The 13,071-nt window shown below is 38.8% G+C and overlaps 1 protein-coding gene across 3 annotated transcripts in view; it reads right to left on the bottom strand.

The window, feature by feature from the left end:
* Positions 1–13,071, bottom strand: part of B3GNTL1 (UDP-GlcNAc:betaGal beta-1,3-N-acetylglucosaminyltransferase like 1) — a 186,135-nt gene that overhangs the window by 167,849 nt on the left and 5,215 nt on the right. The window lies entirely within an intron of this gene.

The following is a 13,071-nucleotide window of genomic DNA, read 5'->3' on the forward strand; positions in this document are numbered from 1 at the left end:
AGTAAACCACATGATTGTGTGATTCAAACTGGCAATACCAGTGCATTTCAGTTCACTAATGCCTAGGACATCAATGTTTATGCGCTCCCTTTCATTTTTGGTGCTTTCCAATTTTCCTAGATTCATACTTCGTACATTCCAGGTTCCGATTATTAATGGATATTTGCAGCTGTTTGCTCTCATTTTGAGTCATGTCACATCAGCAAATGAAGTTCCCAAAAGCTTAACTCCATCCACATCATTAAGGTCAACTCTACTTTTTTTTTTTTTTTCCTACTTTGAGGAGGCAGCTCTTCCCCAGTTATCTTTTAAGTGCCTTCCAACCTGAGGGGCTCATCTTCCAGCACTATATCAGACAATGTTCCACTGCTATTCATAAGGTTTTCACTGGCTAATTCTTTTCGGAATTAGACTGCCGGGTCCTTCTTCCTAGTCTGTCTTAGTCTGGACATTCAACTGAAACCTGTCCGCCATGGGTGACCCTGCTGGTATCAGAATATTGGTGGCATAGCTTCCAGCATCACAGTACATCACAGGCCCCCACAGTACAACAAACTGACAGACACCTGGGGGACTTTTCTGTACCCAAACCAAAAAAAAGCCAAACCCATTGCTGTTGAGTCAACTCTGACTCATAGCGACCCTATAGGACAGAGTAGAACTGCCCCACAGAGTTTCCAAGGAGTGCCTGGCAGATTTTTATATTGTAATAAAAGCTAAAAAATATGCTTATCTTCAAAGGAATTATAACTGAGTTGGAAGAGGAGCTAAACAATGCCCCATGGTGCTAAGCGAATGATGCTGAAAACAAGTACTATGAAGCTGAAAAGAAGACAAGATTACCTCAAGGGTGAGTTACAAAGGGAACCTGGAGCTGCCAGAGTATAGGCAAAGAGAACGTGGAATATTCCAGAATAGATGATCAGTGGTGATGTGTTCTAGGGACTGCCAGGTGTGTTTAGGGCACAGCCATAGGTTTGGGAAGGTGCACATGAGCCAGCCGCGAAGGTACAGACTATGGGCTAAGACATCTAATTTCACCTTGCAGAAAGGTTTCTGAGTAAGGAATAACATGCTGAAGTTTACATTTTAGCAAGATTCATCAGGATGCTGAGGGCACAGTACATTAAAGGAGGACATTTAGCCCCCAAAACTATGTCCCCAGGCCCACGAGAATAAACATGAGAGGGGAGAAGACACGGGATACAGAGGGGACTTTGAGGGGTACAATACCCAGTGTCTCCAGAAAAGATTGCCAACACCTGATTTGTGTTACCCACAGTTACAGACTTGGCACCACCGAGAAAAACTGCACAGAGTCAAACAGATGAGTGTAGAGAAAAACAATAAATCTCTGGTATTCAAAGATAAGCACACTAACCCTAAGAAGTTGTCAGTGTCAAGCGGGCGCCAGGCTTGTTCCAACCCACACCAGCCACGCCCTGATCTCTGCCTGGAGGAAACCATCTCTGAAGGAGGCAGAGAAGAGCCCAGCAGCTGAGGCTCATCCTGCCAACACTCTGAGCCAAACTCTCAAAGCACCGACACAAGCCCGATCCCTGGGGTGGGGCGAGGACCCTGCCACCATGTTACAAAGAGATGAATGCAGAGCAGTGCCCTCTGTGAGCGCCATCCACACACGGTGGCAGTGATTTCCAGCATTAACCCCAAGAGCCTGGCCAACCAAAATCAGTTAGCAGAATGATTACAAATTTCAGAGAAGGAAAGGCCAAGGAGCACACTCATTTCATCCCCGGCCCCTGTCGGTCGCTGCCATCAAGATGAATCTCCACCATCACTGCAAAGCAGGACAAGCAGAGAGTGGCAACCCAAGAGTCATATCACACCAAAAGGGTGCCTGCGAAAACGAAACACGGGGAAGGACTTCCCACAATCTAACTTAAGTCACCAATAGTTCTGTCAAAAAGCCACTTTGCAGAGTCGTGTTTTAGGAGGATAAAAATTGATTACATGAATTTGCGTAATGAAGGAAGACATATTTCACCAAGGAAGCTGGAAGTTTCTCACAATGAATCTTGTGTTTGGCAAAGACAAGGAATTTGCTTTAATATTATTGCCTTGAAGAAAGTCAAATGTTTGTGCCAGAGGCCGCTGTCTGGGGAGGCCGGTCCCTTTGTACAGAGGGCGGTTGCCATGGCCACAGCAATAAAAACCCACACTCTGTGAGATGGTAACATTCCTCACTCCTGGAGAGAAGAGGGTGGGATTGTGCGCTATTCTGGTTTTAGCAAGTGACCACATTATTAAGAAATGTTTTGCTCTATTGTGATATAAAATAATAATAAATAATCCCTAATGTGATTTAAATAGGCCAGTACTACTAAAAATAGACACTTTGGGTCTATGTTATCCAACAGTCAATATAGTTCTTCCTATTTTTTTATTTGAAAAAATATTATTACAGGAAAATATGTCCTTTCTGATTTACCAAATTAAATCTGCTTTATTAATGTTTAACATCCAAACTTCGAAAAGACAGCAGGATGACTTGATTTCACAGTACTTCAGCTTGGTTATTCAAATTTGTTTGTACAAGTAATTTTTTTTTCCTGTTGATAGAACACACACAATGTGATATGGCCTAAGTTATATCTAATCTACAAAAAGCATTTTACGAAAGACGACACTTGACTTTAAAATGGAGATTAGACATTCATCAAAATACCTCTAATTTACTTTAAAATGTAAAACATCTTAAATAAAGAAACTAAGTGGTATTCACAGTAATTTTCAAAAACCACAATTTTCGACACACTTTTCCAGAAGCAAGCTGAAATAGATGTTCTACAATAACTTTCATAAAGTTTTCTTTTTTCAAACAAGCTATTAGGATAATGAAAACAAGAAATAATTTGGAAAAAAAAATATTAACATTTTCCAGATACATGAGATGCTGATAGTGGTGGTGGTAACAGCTGCTAACACTTCTCAACGCCTACTTCATGCTGGCCTGTTTTAAAATCTTACACGTGGCAGCTCATTTCACACCTCCACAACACTCCGTGATGAGCACCCATCATTGCGCCCCGTTCGGATAAGGAAGCCGAGGCACAGTGAGGTGGCGGCGGAGTGGCTCCACAGCCCACACTCGCGAGCACTCTGCTCACCACCTCTGGTCCTACATCCTTCGCCATCTCTGCCAAACCTCAGAGCCCCGCAAAGGAGAATCACAACACACACCCCCACAATGAGGCATCACATGTAAAGTTGTTCTGACAACGCCAGAAGATAAAAAACCCACTGCCATTGAGTCCACTCCGACTCATAGTGGCCCTACTGGACGGAGTAGAACTGCCCCATGGAGCTTCCACAGAGCGCCTGCCGGATTCAAACTGCCGACCTCTTGGTTACCAGCCGTAGCGCTTAACCACTGCACCACCAGGGCTTCCTGTCAGAGGATAAGATTGTTCAATACAAACCTTTAAAAATAACAATGTGTTCTTCTTTTAAAGGATCAAGTTTTTAATTACTTTTTATTTTAAATACAATTCTTAAATACTTTACATACTTTTCTGCTTTGTTAAATAGAGTACACTAGACACTATTTGTTAGAAATTTGGTGTGTGGGCAGAAGATTTTGAAAGAGAAGCCTGTTTCACTCTTGAAAGCCAAGCACTCTTAACTCATACCCACTGACGTCTACACACCACTTGTGAAACATAAATAAATAAACGATATTGCCAGGAAACTTGCAAAAAGCAAAGGCATCTCACCCTCTGGGTACTTTCAGGTAGGAGAGAATACACATCTTAAACCATCTTCATGCAGCAGCAAAATTGCTCTTATTGAAAGCCAGTGTTCAGGAATGTTTAAACTAGTTTGAGGGTGGGCCCCAAAGAGCTTTGAGACAGAGAGCCTGGGTACAGACCCTAGACCTGCCAATGACTGGTTGCATTAACTTTAAGTACATTGGCCAGTCCTTGCAGAGGTAAGGACAGCACCCACCCCACAGGACTGAGATGAGAACTACATGAGATCCTACAAAGTGAAACCCCAGTGAGAACCAGGATAAGAGGGTGGCTATGACGATGTCGCTGCTGCCCATTGAAGCTGTCCCCAAGGATGGCCAAGCTTCCAAAGGAGTCACCTAAAACTAGCAGAAAAATAAGAAAGGAAATAAAAAGTAATACTAAGGATAAGTGGTGTGCAGGAAGAGCATACTTCATGTCTCCCATTCTGACCTCTCTGAGAACCACCCTGAATGAGCTATCCCTCTACACCTACTAACCTATCCATCACCCAATTTTATCCTGAAAGCACTGGAGGAGTTGCTGAGAGCCTGAGTTTTTACAAGTCACAAGTTACATCTGAACAGGACCCATTAGTGGAGTTAACACTTCCCAGCATTCATGTGAGCTCTTGCCTGGCTACCCCTTGAAATGTTGGGAACTACAAGATTCACTCAGGAGCAAGTCCATATAAAGTAGGTTGAAGCTACCCTATTCCTGAGGATATTTTAAAGCAGTGGGTTTTGACCCTGGATACACATCAGAATCTCTTTAGGAAGTTTTTAAAATCTCAATGCCTAGACCATTATCACAGGCCAATTAATGAGAATATCTTCGGGTTGGACCTGGGCATCAGTGTTTTTAAAGCTCCCCAGGTGACTCTAATGGGAAAACAAAGTTGAAGATGGACCACTGTTTTAAAGACAGACATGGTTCCTAATACCTACAGGAGTCCCGTCCATCGGCTACAGATTTATCCTTGGCACTGCCTCTACCTTTGAAACCCCATGCACAGTATGCAGGCATATTTTTTTTCCAAGCTCTAGATGAAAATTTAAAGTCAAACTGAAGGGAGTCTGATACATTACTATTAAAGCTAAGGTAATAAAACTACTTATTCAATATGAAAACAGAGACTACACTTAGACCCAACATCATGAAATTTCAAAACTCAACACATAAAGAGAAAAATCTAAAATGCTCTCAGAAAAAATACATTCAAAATTACAAGAATCAGAATGACATCAGGTTTTTTAACTTGAAACATGGCACACCAGAAGATGAGTAAATTCCTTTAAAATTCTAAGGAAAATTATTTTGCACCTAGAATTTTATACTCAGCCAAACTGTCAATTCAGCATCAGTACAGAAGACATTTTCAGACATGTAAAAACTCTAAATATTTTATCATCTACATACCAGATAAGGGAAAATTACTTGACAAAGCACTCCAGCAAAATGAAAAAGGAATGTATAAAAAGAATTTAAAAAAAGAAGAAAAAATGGCACTTGAGTAGAGCCTAAAAGAAGAAAATTAAGCTAAGGATAAATTTTAAAGACTCTATTAGATCTTGATACTTGGGAAATTCCCCCAATATGCAGCATGGGTTTAGCAGAAGAGGATTTCAGTTCCTTCTCTGAGTCTAATCCCACTACTTGGTTCTGCAGCAAATAAGAGTTACGTATTTATAACACTGCAAATGCTGTTTTTACATGGTTTAAATTGTTCGTCAACCTATTTGCAAAGCACATACGACAAGTGTTATAGAAGAGAATATAAACATCTTAAACCTTGTTGATGTAAATATACAACAAAAACCCTGAGAGAAAAAATGGAAAAGGAAATGGAAAGTACTTTGGTGTGCTAAACGTTTCATCTTTCATAGCAAGTATCACCAGATATTGTGTAAGTTAAGTAAGTCAAGTAAGGAAAACCAAACAACACTGATTACTTCTAGAGAGTGAGGCTTTTACATTTCATTATAGACCCTACTGTGTGGCTGAATTTCTTTTAACCACATGCTGGCGTTCAAAAAATATATATCTTTTTAATTAATCAAAGCAGACATTTATTTGTGAAAATGAGTACATGGGTCTTTTGGTCACCGAAATACAGGCCACTGGGCTACTTTCTCTGGAAGAGGTTGAGATAAAAGGGAGGCGAATTGCTCTGCACAATCACTGCTTACACGGATGCTGTTCTAGCAAGCCTGAGGCTTCCTGCACTTATCCCTAAACCAGACACACGTAGCACACAGAAAGCTACAGATCAATTTTCCTTATAAGTATAGATTCAAAAATCCTAAAAAAAACTGAATAATTATGCTGTATAAAAATACTATCATCCCATTGCCAGTTTATTTCAGCACTGCAAGCATGGTTCCTTTTTTAAGAAAAATAATAACATAATTTATCATAATAAAAATGTAAGGTGAAAAAAGAAAAAACAACTGATTAGTTTAATAAATACCTAAAAAACATTTAACAAAATTCAAAACTGATGCCTTATTTTCTGAAGGCTTAGGGGCCCTGGTGACACAGTGGTTAAGCATTTGGCTGCTAACTGAAAGGTCCGCGGTTCGAAACCACCAGCTGCTCCTTGGAAACCGATGGGCAGTTCTACAACTCAACGGCAACAGGTGTTTAATAAGTCAAGAATAGCAAGTTAACTTGATAAAGGATATCTATCAGAGAGTAATAGTAAATATCATACTTAACACTGAAAGACTAGAAACATGCCCACTAAATCAGGGACAAAAAGAGGATTCAGCTGTCATTAATGTGATTCTACAATGTTCTTACAGATCTCCTAATATGATTGAAACTATGAAAAAATGAAGTGTAAAATTAGAAGAAAATAAGAGACGAATTTGTTCGGTATCAGACTTGGATAGAAAATCCAAGGTAACTGAAAAATTATTAGAGTTGGATAAAAATTAAACTGATGACCCACCCACCCACCCAATTCCAACACTAGAAATGACACACAAACAAACAAAACAGTAAGACTCTGAAGACTTAATCTGAAAGCTGCAGGAACCTCTACAGGAGACAGAAGGGTGCTGTAACCTAGCGTGGGAGGCAAGTCAAACACCCGGGTCCAGGGGATATTGGGAAGACCTTTTGGACTTTACTCCTATATCTAACCAACACTGCTCAAAGAAGCTGACTGCCCACTCCATCACCATGAAGGAAAGGGTAATATCACGATGGAAGGAGTTCTTCCAACAAATGCACAAGACCAGCTATCTCAGGCCTTCTCCTTTCCTTCTCCCTCTCCACTGGGAAAAGGTAAAGGGACTGCATAGAAGGGAGGAAGGTGGAAGGAGGGCAGGAGGGGAGGAAGTACAAATGCAGTACAGAAAGGATACTGGAAGGGCAAGCTCACCTGTATAGGAGGGTGGTAGCCTTGGACAGCAAACAGGAACTAAGGAAGGGTAATCAAGCTTGTGATGTTGGGGTTTCTTCATCACAGGGCCCACCCACCCACCAATACTCAAATGTGCCAGGAAAGGAAAAAGCTAGGACCTGGAACTTACTTCTTCCCCCAGGCTACACATTGTCAGCCAAAGTACGAAATAACCCTGAACTCACAACAACAAAATAACAAGACATTAGAGGAGAGTATGTGCCATAAAAGAGATTATAGACTATACAACCTAAAACCAACAAAAAAGATGCCTTAGTAAGGGTTCTCTAGAGAAAAAGAACCAGTTTTATTTAAATATATAATATACACACACGTATATATAGAGAGAGAGAGAGAAAGAGAAAGAGCACACACTAGCTTTATTTTGAGGAATTAGTTCACACGATTGTAGCAGCTGGCAAGTCCAAAATCTGTAGGTCAGGAGACAGGCTGGAAGTTCTGGCAGTCTTGTGTACCAAAACCAACTGGTTAGGTAGCAGGATAAAGATGGCATTCTGGTAAGATGTCTATTTATATCTGGAGGCACAATACTCCCCCAGGAAACCTCTATTTTTGCTTTTAAGGCCTTCAACTGATTGGATGAGGCCTACCCACATGTCATGGATTGAACTGTATCCCCAAAAATATCTGTCAACTTGGCAAAGTCATAATTCCCGGAATTGTATGATTGTCTACCATTTTATCATCTGATGTAATTTCCCTATGTGTTGTAAATCCCATCACTATGATGTAACAAGATGGATTTGCCGCAGTTATATTGATGAGATCTACAAGATAAGACAGTGTCTTAAACCAATCTCTTGAGAAATAAAAGAGAAGCGAGCAGAGAGACATGGGGACCTCATACCATGAAGAATGAACAGCAGGAGCAAGTGTCCTTTGGACCTGGGGTCCCTGCGCTGAGAAGCTCCTCGACTAGAAGACTGATGACAAGGACCTTCCTCCAGAGCCAAGAAGAGAAAGCCTTCCCCTGGAGCCAATGCCCTGAATTTAGGCTTGAATTTGGGCTTGTGAGAGAATCAATTTCTCTTTGTTAAAGCCATCCACTTGTGGTATTTCTGTTACAGCAGCACTAGATGACTAAGACACCACATTATGGAGAATAATCTGCTTTATGTAAGGCTAACTGATTTAATGACATACAAATACTTTGTAACAACATCTAGACTAGTGTTTGATCAAACGACTGGACAACACAGCCTAGCCAAGTTGACATATAAAACTAACCATCAAAAAAAAAAAAACCATTACAGCAGGATAAATGCAACAGGCTATATACCTGTTTTCCTTTCTGTTCTTAGCTTCTTTAAAAGACATAAAATTACATAAAGTAATAATTATTTAATAATGTACTGCTGGGTTTCTAACACTTATATATGTGATATGTATAAAAATAATGCCACAAAAAGGTGAGGAAAGGAATAGAGCTATACAGAAGTAATGTTTCTACATCTCACTGGAATTAAGTTAACATAAACCTGAAGTTGTTTCTGATAAGTTAAATGTATATGGTAAGCTCTAGAGCAACTATAAAGAATAGTGAAAAAAATCATTATAAGGATCAAATAATCCAAAACTACTAAAGAAGGTATAGAGGAACAAAAAGACATGAGACGTAAAAAAACAAAAAGTAAAATGGCAGGTGTAAATCCAACTATATCAATAACAACGTCAGAGTGACACCACTGAAAATGGCAGAAGAAGTAACTTCAGAACTCTATCCCTCCACAAAAGCAACAATTAAGCTAGCAGAAACTGTCAGAATCAATTTTTCAGGACTCTTGAATCTAATCAAAGACAACAAGGGGAATACTTAATGAAGAACAAAGCTGCTAAATTTCCATAAAAGAAGGCTGCAGCATTTTAACTTCCCTACCCACCACCCCTCACTATCCAGCTGAGCACTGGCTTGGGGAGATGAGGGCTTTGAAAAGGTCCTGTGCATACCAGGGAATCTAGAAGGCCATGTGCATTCCCAGGACTGGACACACGCTCAGAAAAGACCTGAGAAGACCTTAGGCTTTCACCTTTTCTTAAAAAAAAAAAAAAAACAAGAAAAAATGGCACATGGGTTATGTTTAGGCTTCATGCAAACAGGAAGTAAAAGTTAAGGCACAGATGTAAACAGCTTGTCTAAGCATTGAAGGTATGCCCCAACACAGAGCCCAGGGTCAATTTGCAAAAACTGGGAGAGCAATTCCCCACCTTGGTTCCAAGAGTTTAAGGCTATCTCAGTCAATCACTAGCTGGTCACTAAGCTAACAGAATACACTGCAGTGACCATGCAAGACAAAGAACACAGGTCTATAAAAAAAATCATTTGGAAAGGTCAATAAACAAACTACAACCCAGAATGAGTAGCAGCAAAATCCCTGGGGAGGGGATAGAGTAGTCGGATTTCCAGAGTTAACACATAATAATACTCAAAACATTATTTAAAAAAAAATACAAGTTATGCAAAGAAAAAAGAAAATACAGCACATTCACAGGGAAAAAAAAAAAAAAGCAATTAATAAAATCTAACCCTGTTTTTTTTTTTTTTTTAACCCTGAGGAACACAAGACATTGGACTTAATAGGAAAAGACTTCAAATCAACTGTCTTAAATATGTTTAAAGAGATAAACCATGGACAAAGAGCTAAAGGAAATCAGGAGAATGATGTCTTGCCAAGACTAAATATCAATAAAGAGATAGAAACTATAAAACCAAATACAAATCTGGAATTAAAAAATACAATAATTGAAAATTTCACTAGAGAGATTCAACAAAAGATTTGAGCAGGCAGAAAAAAGAACCAACAAACTTGAAGATAGGTCCATAGTGGTTATCTAGTCCGAGGAGCAGAAAGAAAAAAAGAATTGGGTAAAATGAACACAGCTTAAGAAACCCTTAAACCAAACGCAAAACCAAACCCACTGCCATCGAGTCGATTCCGACTCATAGCAACCCTACAGGACAGAGTAGAACTGCCCAGTAGAGTTTCCAAGGAGCACCTGGAAGGATTTGAACTGCCAGCCTCTTGGTTAACAGCGGTAGTACTTAACCACTACGCCATCAGAGTTTCCAAGAGACCCTTAGGACACCATAAAGCATATCAACACACACATAATGGGAGTCTTAGAAGGAGAGGAGAGAGAGAAATGGCAGAAAGAATACCTGAAGAAATAATGACTGAAAGCTTCCTGAGTTTGATGAAACACCCTTCTCTACACATCTGAGGGGCTCAACAAACTCCAAGTAGGATAAACTCAAAAAAATCCACAGAGATTTTTTGCATGACACATTATAATCAAACTGTTGAGAGTTAACGACAAAGAGAGAATCCTGAAAGCATCAAAAGGGAAGCAACTCATCAAGTGGAAGGGAGCCCCAATATCTCATTACAAATCATGGAGGCCCAAGGGCAGTAAGCAGGATGACGTTTAAAACACTGAAAGAAAAAAATCTGCCAACCAAGAATTCTGTATCTGGCCAACTATCTTTCAAAAATGATGGTGAAATTAAAACATTCCAAGATAAATCAAAACTGAGTGTTCATCGCTAGTAGATCCGACCTATAAGAAATCTCAAACAGAGTCCTTCAGGCTAAATGAAGGACACAAGACAGTAACTTAAAGCCGTGTGAAGAAATAAATACCACCAGTGAAGTTAACTGCATAGGCAAACATAAAAGCCAGTATTATTTTATTTTTGGCTTGAGTGTGTTCTTTTTTTCCTACATGATTTAAAAGACAAATATATAAAACAATAATTACACTTAGATTAAGGCAGAAAGAAATGAAAGAGAGAATCAATAAAACTAAAAGTTGGCTCCTTGAAAAAAATTAACAAAATTGGCAAACCTTTAGCTAGACTAAGTGAAAAACAAGACTCAAATTACTAAAATTAGAAATGAAAGTAGGAATATTATCACCAACCTTACGGAAATAAAAAGGATTATAAGAAATAGTACAAGCAATTGCATGTCAATAAATTAGACAATCTAGTCAAAATGGGAAAATTTCTAGAAATACACTGATTACTAAAACTGACTTAAGAAAAAACAGAAAACCCGAACAGACCTATAACAGTAAAGGGATTGAATCATTGGTCAAAAACTTCCCAACAAATCAAAGTCCAGGATCAGATGGAGTCACTGGTGAATTCTACCAAAACATTTAAAGAATTAGCACCAAACCTTCCCAAGCTCTTCTAAAATACATGAAAGAAAAATATACTTCCTAACTCATTCTATGAGGCCAGCATTAACCTAGTAATGAAGCCAGACAAAGGTACTACCAAAAAAAAAGAAACTACAGAGCAACATCCCTTAAGAATATAGATGCAAAAATCCTCAACAAAACACTGCCAAATGAAATCCAACAGCATAGTAAAAGGACTGTACACCATTATCAAGTGTGATTCATCCCCAGAATGCAAAGTTGGTTCAACATATAAAATCAATCAATATAATACACCACATTAACAAAATGAAGACACACACACACACGACCATTTCAACTGACGCAGAAAAGGCATTTGGCAAAATCCAACACCCTTTCATGATTAAAAAAAAAAACTCAACAAACTAGGAAAAGAAGAGAGCTTCTTTAGGACGATAAAGAGCATTTATTTAAAAAAAAAAAAAAAAACAACTGACAGCTAACATCGTTCTGAATGGTGAAAGACTGAAAGCTTTCCCCCTAGAATGAGAAATAAGACAAGGATGCCCATTTTCACCACTTCTATTCAACACTGTATTAGAAGTTCTAGCCAGGTCAATTAGGCAAGAAAAAGAAATAAAGCATCCAAATTGTAAAGGAAGAAGTAAAACAACACTCACAGATTACATGATCTCATATATAGAAAATCCTAAGGAATCAACACACCCACACAAAAAGTCTCTTAGAGCTAATAAATGAACTCAGTAAAGCTCCAAGATAAAAAATCAACACAAAAAATTATGTTGTATTTCTATACACTTGCAAGGAACTATCTGAATAAAAAATTTAGAAAAAAATTCTACCTACAATAGCATCGGAATGAATAAAATACTTAGGAATCAATTTAACCACGGAGGTTCAACACTAAAAACTACAAAGCACTGATAAAAGAAATTAAACAACATGTAAATAACTGGAAAGATGCTCTGTGTTCACGGGTGAAAAGACTTAATATTGTTAAGATGACAATACTCCCCAAATTCATCTATGAATTCAAAGGCATTTTTTGCAAAAGTGGAAAAACTGATCTTAAAATTCGTATGAAATTCCAAGGGATCCTAAACAGTCAAAATTATTTTCAAAGTAGGAAGACTCACATTTCCTGCTTTCAAAACTTACTACAAAGCTACAGTAATCGAAACAGAGTGGTACTGGCGTAAGGACAGACATAAATATCAATGGAATAAAATGAGAGTCCAGAAATATTCCCACACATCTATGCTTAAATGAAATAAAAAAGATCAGAGTTAAAATATAAAAAAAAAAAACACAGAAAATCAATGAAACCTGGTTCTTTAAGATTTCTAAACTAGACAAAAAAACTAATGTCACAGAAAGAGAACTCTGACCAGTAGCAGTCACCGATAATGACTAACCAGCCTAAAAAACAGAAACGCCCAACAGTTTTGTTAGAGTGAATAAGAATGAATAGTTGTGCTACACAAAGCCTTATCAAAATACTAAAAATTTAGGCCCAGTAGGTTCTCAGTAAGGAGCCCCAGTGGCACAATGGTTAAGTGCTCCACTGCTGTCTGAAAAGTTATCAATTTAAACCCAGCCAGCGGCTCTGTGGGAGAAAGATGTAGTAATCTGCTCGTGTAAAGACTACAGGCTTAGAAAGCCCACGGGGCACTTCTATTCTGTCACATGGGGTTGCTGTGAGTCATCACCTAACAACAACAGGTTCTC

Source organism: Elephas maximus, chromosome 19, assembly GCF_024166365.1.
Source record: "Elephas maximus indicus isolate mEleMax1 chromosome 19, mEleMax1 primary haplotype, whole genome shotgun sequence".
Lineage (NCBI taxonomy): Eukaryota > Metazoa > Chordata > Mammalia > Proboscidea > Elephantidae > Elephas > Elephas maximus.